The following is a 13,650-nucleotide window of genomic DNA, read 5'->3' as shown; positions in this document are numbered from 1 at the left end:
GGGCTACCTAAGTCCTGAGATCACACTTTGAGAACCACTGGACTAACTGACCTCTAAGTTGCCTCCCATAGTCGAAGGTCCCCCAAGGCTCTGACATTTTCTGTTCTGTGTTCTAAGGTCTCTCTCAGTTCTGACAGTTCTCAGTTCTATGATTTACCCTCTGGGAAAGGAACACAGAGATATGTCATCTCATAGCCTTTCCTGAAAACAGACTTTGATGGGGGAGGCAAGAGAAGCCAAAAATGGTCCTTAGGGCTTGACAGGCAGAGGAAGTGGGAGGTCCTGAAGTCAGACTTGGCTGATTTCCTCATCTTCCAGAGCTGGCCAGTCCTGGATCTCCCCACCTTACACTGACCTTGAGCACTGGAGTTTCAAAAACTGAACGCGTTGAGAGTTGGAGTTCAGACCCCCAAGTATGTAACTGGAAAGGAGCCTGTCCCTCTGGCACTGGTGGGACAGAGTCTGCTGGCTGTGAAAACAGTCACATGGACACATACAGAGTCTTGAAAACCCCCCAGACTCTACCTCATCTGTCAAAACATTGTACTGGAAGAAGCCCTCCAAATTTTACAGAAAAATAAAGTGGGGTAGGATACAGGAGGGGGAGAGACAGAGAGAGGCCAAAAGAGGAGGGAAGTAGGAAACAGATAGCACAGGCATAGAAACAGAGAGAAACCCACTCTCACAGAGATCAAGAGGGAGAGAGAGAGAGAAAGGGACAAGCCAAGAGCAGAGAGAAAGAGAGAAAATTAGAAAAAGCAGAGTGCATGGACAGAGAGACAGGAAGAAACAGAAACAGAGGCAGACAGAAAAAGGAGTCAGAGATAGAAGAGAGGCAGACATCGGCAAAGAAAAGAAGGAAAGACAAATACTAGGAAGATATGCCAAGAGACCACAGCTTAGATATCATGGAGCAGGGGCTGTCACACTTGGATGCAGCATGGAACCCTCTGGCAGTCTGGTAAAGTGTATGAATCCCTTCTTAGAATAATTGTTTTTGAAATTTATAATGGAAGGAAATGCTCGTTTTCAGTTAGAGGTTAGTGTATTTTTTGCCATCCAAACTGACAAACCCTCTGAAATCTACTATGGATGCCAGAGGAGGAGGTGGGATTCTATCCAGGGACCTCCCCAGATAGAGAGACATGAAAACTATAGGAGAAGAGATCAGACATCCTTTGCCTGGAAACCCTTAGCATCCCACCTCTCCCTTGAGGTTAACTTGTCACTTGCTTCTCTGGCCTCCAATTTCCCTAGCTCTGAAATTCTCTAAGGTCTCTTCCTGTGCTAATATTTTAGAATTCTAAGCTTGGGTTCTTGACCACCCCGCCCCGGGTGAAGTCACCCACTTGGGCCTCAACATTTTGCCATGGAATCTGCCCTTAGTTGAAGGCGCTAAGCCCATTCGAGCCATTTCCAAATCATTGTTGTTTTCCAGTGACTGTTTTTATCACCTAGTTCCCATGACCAAGAACCTGTGATGCCTCCTAATTGAATTGAAATAAGTCCAAACAGCTTCATCTGCCTAATTCCATCTGTGACTTACTTTGTGCCCTTGGGTGAAGTGTTCCCTCTTTTGGCCTCAGTCTATATTTTTGTTAGAGGAGGGGCTTGAACTAGGTGATTTCCCAGATTCTTTCTAGCTCTAATATTCTATACTTCAGAATTCTGTCATCCAAGTCTTTCTGTATGCTCTGTGATGTAGCATTCTATGTCCTAAGAACATCTTCCAGTCTATGCAGTTCACTAAAATCCCTAGATCTTTTTTTTTCCTATCTAGAAATGCTTTCCTCATCCTGTCCAGTATATATTGAATTCTATGTCCTTCAATTCCTTTCAAATGACATTCTGTTATCTATCCTGATATTATATCCTAAGGTCCTTTCTATATCCCATGATGCAGAGAAACAGCATCATGGAAAGACCCCTGAAATTGGAGTCAAGAGACCTGCTTTCATATCATGGTTTGAATATTTAGTTGTTTGACCTTGGATAAATCATGACCTGTATAATCTAAGTTCAGCCATCTGGAAAATGGGAATGACACTACCTAATACTATCTCACAAGGTTGTCATAAGAAAAGTGCTTTGTAAACCTTACTGTACAGTAGAAATAGGAGTTGACATCATGCACCCATGTACTTTGCTTGCAACTAAGGTAGGCTAACACTAGGTGGTGAGAATGTCTCTTTGTTGTTGTTCAGTCATTTCAGTCATTTCTGACTCTATCTATTTTGGATTTTCTTGGTAGATATACTGGATTGGTTTGTCATTTCCTTCTCTAGCCCATTTTAGAGATAAGGAAACTGAGGCAAACAGGATAAAGTGACTTGCCCAGGGTCACATAGCTAGCAAATGTCTGAGGCCAGATTTGAACTCAAGAAGATGAATCTTCCTGACTTCAGACTCCTGACTTTATCCATTGAACCATCTCCCTGCCCAATAATGCCTCACTCATGGAATGTTGAGGAGGGGGCGGTCTCTACAGCCAGACTTCAAGAAGTAAGGGTGGAAAGTGGTCCAAAGAACCACAGATCAGGTGTAGAACTTTTAGGACTTTCAGGGATGGGATAGAGTTTCAGTCAGGAGAGGAACAAATGTGTCTGCCTTCTCCTCAAGCCCACCCTACCATCCCTCTCATTCAGCCACTCGCCATTACTTATTGAGTTGCCATGAAAGGAGGTCATATTAAAGGCTTTAGGGACAGAAACAGAAGTAAGAGGAGACATGGTCCTTGCCTTTGAAGAGCCCCATTTTCTGGCCAAAGCCAGGGGCTCCTCAGGGCAGCCCACCAGCCAATTTCCTATGATCATTCCAACAAGAGCCTCCACGAGACAGTAAATCACTTCTTCTTCTTTTCTTCTTCTTCTCCTCCTCCTCATCCCCTTTTTCCTCCTCCTCCTCGTCATTCTTTCTCCCCCAAATGGAGCCTAAGATCTCACTGATTTGCTAATTTCCTCCAATGAGGCAGCTCCCAATCCATCCATGCCTGCCCATCTCATGCAATTCTCGTCCGTAAACTCTCCATAAAGATTGCATAGGGGATCCACCCAATGTATTGGGGGCCTTTCTCACTTTCTCTTGATATTGTAAGGATACCAAGTGGAGCACGTTGACTAAGCACCGTAATTTTTTATTCTTGCCGCATGGCCAGCCTTTCTTCTCTTTCTGCCATATAGTTTGTTTACCCTTTTCTTTGAAGTTCTTCTTTGGTTACATGTTATAGCCTGCTCACATCTACCACACACCTCTCCACTGCCCTCTATGTGATGCTCATCTTTAGTTCATCAGAAGCTATGGGGTTCCATATCTCATTGCTGTATAGAAACACTGGTAAAATGTTGCTTTGACTTGTCTGGGAAGCTTAGGGTCACTAAGGGTTTTGCAATTTCTTGAAAGCAATTCTTTTCAATTCTGAATCTAGCTCATTCTCCACCCATACTGCCTTGGGCTTCAGACTGTTGGACAGTGTCTGTAGGACAGCCTCAGCATCCAAATGCATGTTGAAATCTGGGCGATGGTCATTCTTCATTCACTTAGTTTTTCCTGTGTGGATGGCCAGACCAAATTCCCTTAAGTGATCATAGATATCTTCCAGGAGACCCTTCAGTATTCTGGGGCTTGGTACAACCAGTGCAAAGTCCTTCACAAACAAAAGCAGTTGGAGGAACTTCACCATCCACTGGAAATTCCATTCAACCTGAACTCTGCATTGGATCACCTCTATCACAGTGGCAAATACTTTTTTCTAGAAGACTTACCTGATTTATGAGCCTCCTGGTGTTTATTAACAGAAAGTCACTGAAAAGCATGATTTCTGTCATCCTATCTTCCAAAAAGTCCTGAATGATCATGATATATGGACAGGAGACACCTTGTCACCTCTTCACTTGATCTGTCTGTCTCAGTTTCCTCAACTATAAAATGAGGGTAATAATAGTATCTATTATTATATTCATAGTACTATGTAGTACAAGGTTGTTGTGAGGATCAAATGACATAACATTTGTAAAGCATTTAGCACTTAGCCAAGCACATAGTAGGTGTTATGTAATAATATCATCATCATCAATCATCATCCTTTCCCTTTCCACTCTTTGATACTGCTGTGTGTGCAACTTATTTTATAATCATTAATTGACTCCTTCATAATGCTTCTCCAGCTCAGGAGGAAGGCGATAAGGAAAAAAGGGAGAAGTGGAAGTATGGAAAGAAGATGAAAGGACATCTCTGGATCTGAAGGACTGTTTTTCTCCAAACCAGCCAGTGAGTCAGCATCAGAATTGTGATGAAAACAGGAGTGAGACATTGGGTTGAACCAGGGTGTGGCTCCCTAAGATTTATCCTGCCTCTTTGACTTCCTGGGAATAATTACGAGTAGGCTTAAGAGAAGATGGATTAGGCAATCTGCTTGAACAAGAAAATCCCCCCTGCCACGTAACATCTTCTCCCACCCATCACCCCAGTATTTGAAATTCCGTCATTATAGAGTCATTCCTTTGGGTTGACAAGCCTTCTCTATGAGAACAATAAACCTTCCATGGAAGGTACACCATATTCTATTAGGATATATGAATTCAGCAATTATTAAGCCTCTCCCTACTGGGTTAAAAAGAGCCCTGGGTTATGTGCTCTAAGAGAAAGAAATTTCCAGTGAAATTATTCCTACACACATGGAACATAAAATCTATAAGAGGTAAGACAGCAATAATAAGCCTTTATTACGTGCTAGGTACTATGCTAAGTACTGTGGATACTGAAGAAAGACAAAAATGGTCTTATATTCTAACGTGAAAGCATGCACTCTACATGTACACAAATAACTATAATACTCAGTATCATGTAGGCTCATAGATTTAGAGTTAGTAGTGGTCTACGGAGGTCATCTAGTTCAAACCTCTAATTTACTGAGGCCTGGAGAGGTTGTTAGCTTGCTCAGGGTCACAAAAGTAGAAACAAAGCTGCAATTCAGGTCTTCCAACACCAAATCCAGTGCTTTTGCCACCATCCCAAATATAGAAGAAAGAAAAGCATTACAGATGTGAAAACAAAGTACTATCTGAGTAAAAACAGGGCAGATGTGTGCTCCTTTCAGAAAGGAAAAGCTGGTTGGAGAATATTTTTTACTGTTGCTAACAATATTAACAACAGCTGATAGTTTTGTAGCACATTTTAGTTTGAAAAAAAAGCATCATGAATGCATCTACTGTTCATCTGGGGCACTGGGGGAGCCATGGCCTTATCAATGTGAATAGCCCTTCCAAGAACGCCTGCACACCTTCCTATCCTATGCAATCCTCATCCATGCTCTCCCAAGAGTACTCCTTAAAGGATCTCCCCAGTGAATTAGAGACCTTCCTCAAGGCCTCTTAATGCTCCATGGGTACCAAGATAGATAACCACTTGCCCATCTGACTTAGAGGAGAATCTTCTAGAAGTATGGGCTCTGGTGTCTCTTCTACCTCCCAGACTCTGTGATGCTTGCTACAACCCCGTGAGGAAGATAGCACAAGTATTATGTGAGAGCTGGCCTCAAAGCCAAGAAGATCAGGGTTCCAGTCCTGAGTCTGACATTGGAACCTTTGTAACCTGGTCAAGTCCTTCACTGCTCTAGGCAACTTTCAAAGACTAGATGTGGCAGATTACATTGGCAGAGGGAATTTCCTCTCCTGGGAATTCCCAGTATTGATACAATATATCCAGTCCCTACTCTCTATTCTTTAAGTATTTCTGTAAGTATAAACTGAGACTCAGAGAGGTGCATTGAATTATCCAGCTACTAAGTGAAAGAACCAGGACTTAAACCCAGGTCTCTTGTCTCCAAGTTGGGCATTCTCTGGAGAGGGCCAGTGTGAATCTTCCTATCAGATGTCTAGGATCTTTTCAGTGAAGTAGAAGGCAGTCATGTGTTGAGACTGAGGGTCTAGGAAGGGAATTAATGGTCTAAGAAGAAATGAAAAGATTTAGAACAGTCACTGCTGGTAATAAGATGGGAAACATAAAAGAACAAAATTTTTAAAATTACTAAGTGGCAGTGAGGACCATGCTGAGCTACATACTCTAAAAGTCAGAGCCAAGTCATGACTTTCTTGGAAAGATATCAGGGAGCTAGGGGTCAAACTGAGGGAATGAATGGTTAGGGTTAGTTACCCAAGGTTAAAGATTAACAAAGAGGCTGAGGATGATAAGAGATCAAAAAGTTAAAGCATTCTAGAGCTAGAGAATCATTATCACTATGGGGTCCAAGCAAAAGGTAGAGGCAGATAAAGCCAGAAGGTGGTCAAGGAGCCAGGTTGGAAAGGGTCATCTAAGGGAGGAACAGATCTGATATGAACAGTGATGATAACTTGGAAGTAATCTTGGAATTTCATAATTAAAAGGGAACTCTACTCTGAGACCATCCAACCCAACCTGAGTAAGAATCCTACAGGAAGTACCCCTAACCAATGGTCAATAAACCTTTGCTTGAAGCCCTCCAAAAAAAATAGGAAACTCTACTTCTTGAAGCAAAACAACTCACTTCAGGAAAGCTATAAGGAAATTTTTCCTTAGATGAAGCCAAAGAGTATTTGGTGTAGTAGTTACAGAAATGGTTTGAGTCCAGAAAATGAATGAGAGGTGATCTAGGAATCAGGAAACCCTGTGTTCACTTGACCTCTTAGTGGTCTAGGTAGCTCCCTAAGTTGAAAAGGTGGTACTGGTATGCATTGCTAGAAGTTACTCATTGGGAACTCACTGCACTGATGAAATCACAGTTCAAAAAAATTTTTTGAGCCAAAGTCAGGTTCCCTATAAACTTTCTCCCAGAATCCTCTGGGGTCAAGCAGATCAATTTTAATCTGTCTTTCTTTGACAATCTCTCAAGTAATTGACAGAATTACAAAATCTTGGGGTTGGAAGGACCTTTTAAGACAATCTAGTCTAATCATCTAAGGTCTAGCCAAACAATAATCTCCTCTATAACATTCTGGACAAGTGACCATCAAGCCTCTAGGAGGCTCCTAGGATGGGATACTCACTGCCTCCTAAGGTAGCTTATTTTATTTTGAGATCATGTCCACACAAAGTCTTTTCTTTTTCAGACTAAGCATATCCACTTTCTTCATTAAACAATGTTTTGCATGTAGTATAAATCCCATAAAAATGCTTCATCCATTCATTCATAGGATCATAAATTTCATTCTGGAAGCAGAATGAAACTTAGAAACTATCAAATATAACCCCTTCCCACACCACTACAACCACCATTTATTTTTAACAGATGAGGAAACTGAGACTCAGACTTGCCCAGATTCATACAGCTAGTATCTGAGTTGGGGCTGAACATAGATCTTCATGACTCCAAGTCCACCACTCTATGTACTCTATCCACAACTGCCCCTCAATTAATTCATTTATCTGATGCTTCTGTGTTATGATTTCAAGAGTTTCCTCCTCATCCTGGTCCATGTGGAGTCTGGGATATTCAGCTTAGGGCTAAAGCACCATGCCTGGAAGGTCAGAATCCTGCAGAGGGAGAAGGAAGCCAGAGGGGCATGTTCTCGGGAGTATTCTGTGGGGTAGAAATTCATGGCATCATGTAAGTTAGACCTCAGAGAGGTTCATCCCCTTGTTTTACAGATGAGGAAGCTGAGATTCAGACAGACTAAGTCATTTGCCCAAGGTCACACAGGTAGTAAGTATCAGAGGCAGATTTTTGAGCTCAGACCCTCTGACACCAGATCCAATGCTCTTTTCACTATACCATATGGTCCAACTGATAGAACTTGCATAATAAGACTTTGTGGTTCGATGGATAGAGCTTGAATGATGGATGGCCTGGGTTCAAGTCAAAATACATACTAGCTATGGGATCCTGGTCAAGTAACTTAACCTCTAAGTGATCTAGGCAAATCTCTAAAAATATAAACTAGAAAGAAGACACTAACCTGTAGTGGTAGAGGAACTCTATTTTGGGGGATTTCCCTCTTCCAGGGTGGGGAACCTGTGGCCTTAAGGCTACATAGCCTTCTAGGTCCTTGGGTGCAATCTTTTGACTGAGTCCAAGTTTTACAGAACAAATCCTTTTATTAAGGGAATTTGTTTTGTGAAGTTTAGATTCAGTCAAAGGGCCACACTTGAGGATCTAGAGGGCCACATGTATTTAGAACCATGGATAGGGATTGAGACAATACCTGTGATTTCATTAGTATAGGGCAAGGGTGGGGACCCTTTGGCCTTGAGGTCACATGTGGCCCTCTAGATCCTCAAGTGCGGCTCTCTCTCGCTCTCTCTCTCGCTCTCTCTCTCTCTTTCTTCCCTCCCTCTTTGTCTCTGTATCTCTCTTACTGTCTGCCTCCATGACTTTGTTTCTCTGTCTGTCTCTCTTCTCCCCTCGTTTCTCCCATTCCTTTCATTTATTTTTTTTTTTACCTACTCATCCATTTCCCTTTTTTCTCTCCCTTTTCCCCTTCTCTTGTGCACATACTTTAAGACTGCCAGCTCCTCAGCACCTACCAGCTCCTTACATTATCAATGTCTCTCAGGGTTGAGGAGGTTGCTGACTCTGAGCAAAACATTCACCTGCCTGAAAACATAGCCTTGGGTCAGATGATCCATACTGGGAGGCCCCTTCAGTTTCAAGGATTCTGATTTCTCAATTTCAGTGTTCCTGGAATCCCAAGATTTAAAGTTCTAGGATTCCCAGAGTTTAGAAGTTTTATAAAATGGCCTCTGACCACTGCAGACCCAAGGAATGGATTGATTATTCAGTTCATAGTACTGCCTAGGCACAGGTTGGATCACTCTGGGGCTCCAAACTCTTTTCTTTCTCTTTTTCTGAAAGCAGTCTTCTTTCAGGGAAGAAAATTACCAGTCATGATCACATGGTCTTCTAGCTTTCTAGTTCAAAGAAGATTGTAGTGGACCCAAAATTAGGTAATCTAGGAAGAAGTGAGACACTTTGGGGAATGGAAGGATCAAGATCAAGGGATTGAGACTGGAGCTGATGCCTTTGAAATAACCATCAAAAATGGATTGGTCACTTAATTTTCAGACCAAGAGATTACAATGGAGAGGTGCAGGAGGCCATTATAGAATCCTGGAGTTTTAGAACTGGCCCTGTGTTTGATAGGGAGCACTCCAAGTGCTGCTCCCCTGTTCCTGTGGGGAGAGCATTGACTTTGAAGTCTGAGAGCCTGGGTTCCAGTTCCAGCTCTTCTACTCACTCTGTATAAATTTTAGTCTCTCTGGGCCTCAATTTTCTTCTAAGGTCCTTCTGACTCTAAATCTGTTGCCCACATGTAAATTCCTGTCCCATATAGACAAACACCAAACTCCATAGAGACACCCAGCTCTCATGAATCCTTGTCTTTGCCCTTTGCTGGCCCTAGAATGTCCTGCTTCCTCTTATCCCTGTTGAATTCCTGAATATTATGTAAAATCCAACCCAAATGTTACCTCTTCCAGGGAGTCTTCCTTGATCACTCAGGTTGGTAGTGACCTTTTCCTGCAGTCCTCACACAGTGGTCTATTTATGTCATTCTCATGTATATATTATATAATATGATATATTATAATTAAATTAATACCTATGTCTTCCCCAAAGCCTAGCAGAGTGCTATGCACACAATTAGTCATCAAAGGATGTTTGTTGTGTTGTATTTGTTAGACCATTTTGTAATCATACTGACACATATCATTCTAGGTAATCTCAACTGAACTCTTCGGATATCTATCTGAAGTGGGAGTTCTGAATCTTCTCTGTGTCCTCTACCCCTTTGACAATCCAGAAGAGCCTGGAGACTGTTTACTCAGAATCATGTTTTGAAATACATAAAATAAAATACCCAGGATTACAAAGGATACCAATTGTATTGAAATACAGTTATCAAATTAATTAAGAATCTCTGTCCTCAAGGCAATACAGATTACAGAGGGCATTCAATGTGAACTCACAGGACTTGAGGTTAAATACTGTTTCTATTACTTGCTGCTTTGTGTATACATGCATGTGTTTGGTTTTTTGAATTGGATAAGTCCCTTTCCTTCTCAGAGCCTCATTTCTTTATCCAAAAAATAAAGAAGCTACATTAGATTCCTGTTTCCCTAAGGCCTTACAGGATCTCTAGATTCTATTACAATTGTGTTCCCAGAGAACTCTTCCCCATGGAAACCAGAGGGGCTTGGCAGAAAGCAAAGAAACAAGACACAAAGACAAGGCTAACATCTCCACAGATAAAGCCCAGGCTTCAAAAGTAGCAACCCCTTGGATCACATGAAACAGCAACTTTGGGTGTGACAGATAAAAATCTTGACCTGGGAGTCGGGTCCCAGTTCTGCCAAACTCCCTGTGGGACCTTAGGCAAATCACTCTCTTCTGAGGCCTCAGTTTCCCTATTTGTAAAATGAAGGCATAATATTTCATGTCCTTTTAGGACATCCTGTGTTCAAAAAGTGCCTTCCAGCTCCAATATTTTATGTCCTTTCATTATAAACTTTTATGCTTTATAATAAATGTGAGCTATTAATATGTATTAGCATCTAGTCTTCTAATCTGTAACATCCTCTCTTCTATATTTTAAAGTCCTTACCTACTCCAACATGCTATGTTCAGTTCAAGGGTTCTTAACCTGGGTCTATGAAAGTTTTTTCCATTTTAATAGTATTTAAATTTTTCCCAACTACATGTCAAGACAATTTTTAGCATGCATTTTTTACCATATTTTGTGTTCCAAATTTTTCCCCCTCCCTCTCCTCTTCTGAGAATTGTAGGCAATTTGATATAGGTTATACATGTTATCATGTAAAACACATTTCTATATTAGTCACAGTCTTGAAAGAAGAAACCGATCAAAAAGGGAAAAAATAAGAAAAAGAATAAAGGAAGTGAAAAAATATGCTTCGATCTGCATTCAGAGTCCATCAGTTCTTTATCTGATGTGGATAACATTTTTCTTTGTGAGTCCTTTGTACTTGTTTTGGATCATTGTGTTGCTGAGAAGAACTAAGTCATTCATAGCTGATCATCACATAATGTTGCTGATACTCTGTACAATATTCTCCTGGCTCTGCTGTCCTCACTCTGAATCAGCTCGTACATGTCTTTCCAGGTTTTTCTGAAATCTATCTGTTCATTATATCTTATCATACAACAGTATTCCATCACACTCATACACCACAGCTTGTTCAACCTTCCCCAACTGATGGATATCTCCTCAGTTTCTAATATTCCACTACCACGAAAAGGGCCACTATAAACACTGCTGCATAGATAGGTTCATTCTCCCTTTTTATGATCTCTTTGGGATACAACCTAGCAGTGGCACTACTGGATCAAAGGGTATGCACAGCCTGGTTGCCTCTTGGGCATAGTTCCAAATTGCTCTCCAGAATGGTCAGATCAGTTCACAACTCCACCAACAGTTGCACCAGTGTCCCAAATTTCCCACATCCTCTTCATTATCTATCACTCTCTTTTCCTGTCATACCAGGACTTATATAATATAAAAAAAGAAACACATGCATAAGTGGTACCCTAGAGTCATTATTAATTTCATTTCCCCAAACAAAAGTGATCTACAGCACTTCTTCATATGCCAAAAGATAGCTCTGATTTCTTCTTCTGAAAACTGCCTGCCCACATCCCTTGACCATACATCAACTGAGGAATGGCTTGTATGCTTACAAATTTGACCTAGTTCTCTATATATTGGAGAAATAAGGCCTCCATCAGAGACATCTGCTATAAAGATTGTTTCTTGCCAGGGATGGAGCCAAGATGGTGAAGTAGAAAGATGCACATACTCTAGCTCTTCCCCCCCAGTCCATAAAATACCTGTAAAGAATGACCTTCAAATTCTAAAGCAGCAGAAGCCACAGAATGATGGAAAGGAGGAGATTTCCAGCCCAGGGTGACCTGGAAGGCCAAGGGGAAAGGTCTGTTGCACCAGATGTGGAGCAGAGAGCAGCCCAGCCTTGGCTGTGTGGCACTGGGAAGAGCAGGACTGGAACAGGCCTCAGGGGAGGAATCCCCAGCAGCAGTGGAGGTTCTCGGATCCCTCAACCCGCAAATGCCAAAGGCAGATTCAAAGGTCAGTGAGAAAGTTTTTTCACCTTGGTGACAAGGGAGCAGGGTCCTGCCCTAGTCCCAGTCCCAGGCAGCAGGGAGGCAGCAGCAGCAGCAGCAGCAGTGGGTGGTAGCAGCTGCGGTGATGGTGGCTGTGGCAGGCAGCAGCCAGCGTCCATTGTTGGAGCCCTCAATTTAAAGCCCCTAGGGGAATTGAGCAGCTGATCTGAATCTCAGCCCTGAGCACAATCCTGGGGTAAGGAGGAGTGCTGACGTGGCAGAGCTGGAAGCCCTTGAGGAGTAAACTCCTCTCTCTTGATTGTGCCACATTGGAGGAACTGAGAACTTACAGGTCCACAGAGTATACACTACTCTTGACAAAGGACCCAAAAGTCAAGTAACTGGCTGGGGAAATGCCCAAAAAAGGGGAAAAAAAATAAGACTATAGAAGGTTACTTTCTTGGTGAACAGGTATTCTTTCCCATCCTTTTGGATGAGGAAGAACAATGCTTATCATCAGGGGAAGACATAAAAGTCAAGGCTTCTGCATCCCAAACATCCAAAATAAATATGCAATGGTCTCAGGCCATTGAAGAGCTCAAAAAAAATTTTGAAAATAAAGTAAGAGAGGTGGAGGAAAAATTGGAAAGAGAAATGAGAGCAATGTAAGAAAATCATGAAAAACAAGTCAACAGCTTGCTAAAGGAGACCAAAAAATGCTGAAGAAAATAACACCTTTAAAAATAGGCTAACTCAATTGGCAAAAGAGGTCCAAAAAGCCAATGAAGAGAAGAATGCTTTAAAAAGCAGAATTAGCCAAATAGAAAAGGAGGTTCAAAAGCTCACTGAAGAAAATAATTCTTTCAAAATTAGAATGGAACAATTGGAAGCTAATGATTTTATGAGAAACCAAGAAGTTACAAAACAAAACCAAAAGAATGAAAAAATGAATGATAATGTGAAATATCTCATTGGAAAAACTACTGACCTCGAAAATAGATCCAGGAGAGACAATTTAAAAATTATGAGACTACCTGAAAGCCATGATCAAAAAAAAACCTAGACATCATCTTTCATGAAATTATCAAGGAAAACTGCCATGATATTCTAGAACCAGAGGGCAAAATAAATATTGAAAGAATCCACAGATCACCTCCTGAAAGAGATCCAAAAAGAGAAACTCCTAGGAATATTGGAGCCAAATTTCAGAGTTCCCAGGTCAAGGAGAAAATATTGCAAGCAGCTAGAAAGAAGCAATTCAAGTATTGTGGAAATACAATCAGGATAACACAAGATCTAGCAGCTTCTACATTAAGGGATCGAAGGGCATGGAATATAATATTCCAGAAGTCAAAGGAACTAGGATTAAAACCAAGAATCACCTACCCAGCAAACCTGAGTATAATACTTCAGGGAGAAAATGATTGTTCAGTGAAATAGAGGACTTTCAAGCATTCTTGATGAAAAGACCAGAGCTGAAAAGAAAATCTGACTTTCAAACACAAGAATCAAGAGAAGCATGGAAAGGTAAATAGGAAAGAGAAATTACAAGGGACTTACTAAAGTTGGACTGCTTACATTACTACATGGAAAGATAATATTTG

At 41.5% G+C, this 13,650-nt stretch overlaps 1 long non-coding RNA gene across 1 annotated transcript; it reads left to right on the top strand.

Annotated features, from left to right (window-relative positions):
• The first annotated feature begins 671 nt into the window (after positions 1 to 671).
• LOC140505128 (uncharacterized) lies at positions 672 to 9,843 on the top strand. The gene is made up of 3 exons (XR_011967386.1): positions 672 to 961; positions 4,164 to 4,696; positions 9,686 to 9,843. It is a non-coding gene; the product is annotated as an uncharacterized lncRNA (long non-coding RNA).
• The last annotated feature ends 3,807 nt before the right edge of the window (positions 9,844 to 13,650 follow it).

This window comes from Notamacropus eugenii, chromosome 5 (genome assembly GCF_028372415.1).
Source record: "Notamacropus eugenii isolate mMacEug1 chromosome 5, mMacEug1.pri_v2, whole genome shotgun sequence".
In the NCBI taxonomy this organism is placed as follows: domain Eukaryota; kingdom Metazoa; phylum Chordata; class Mammalia; order Diprotodontia; family Macropodidae; genus Notamacropus; species Notamacropus eugenii.
The sequence above is the reverse complement of the archived record's forward strand: the minus strand, read 5'-3'. Positions and strand labels throughout refer to the sequence as shown.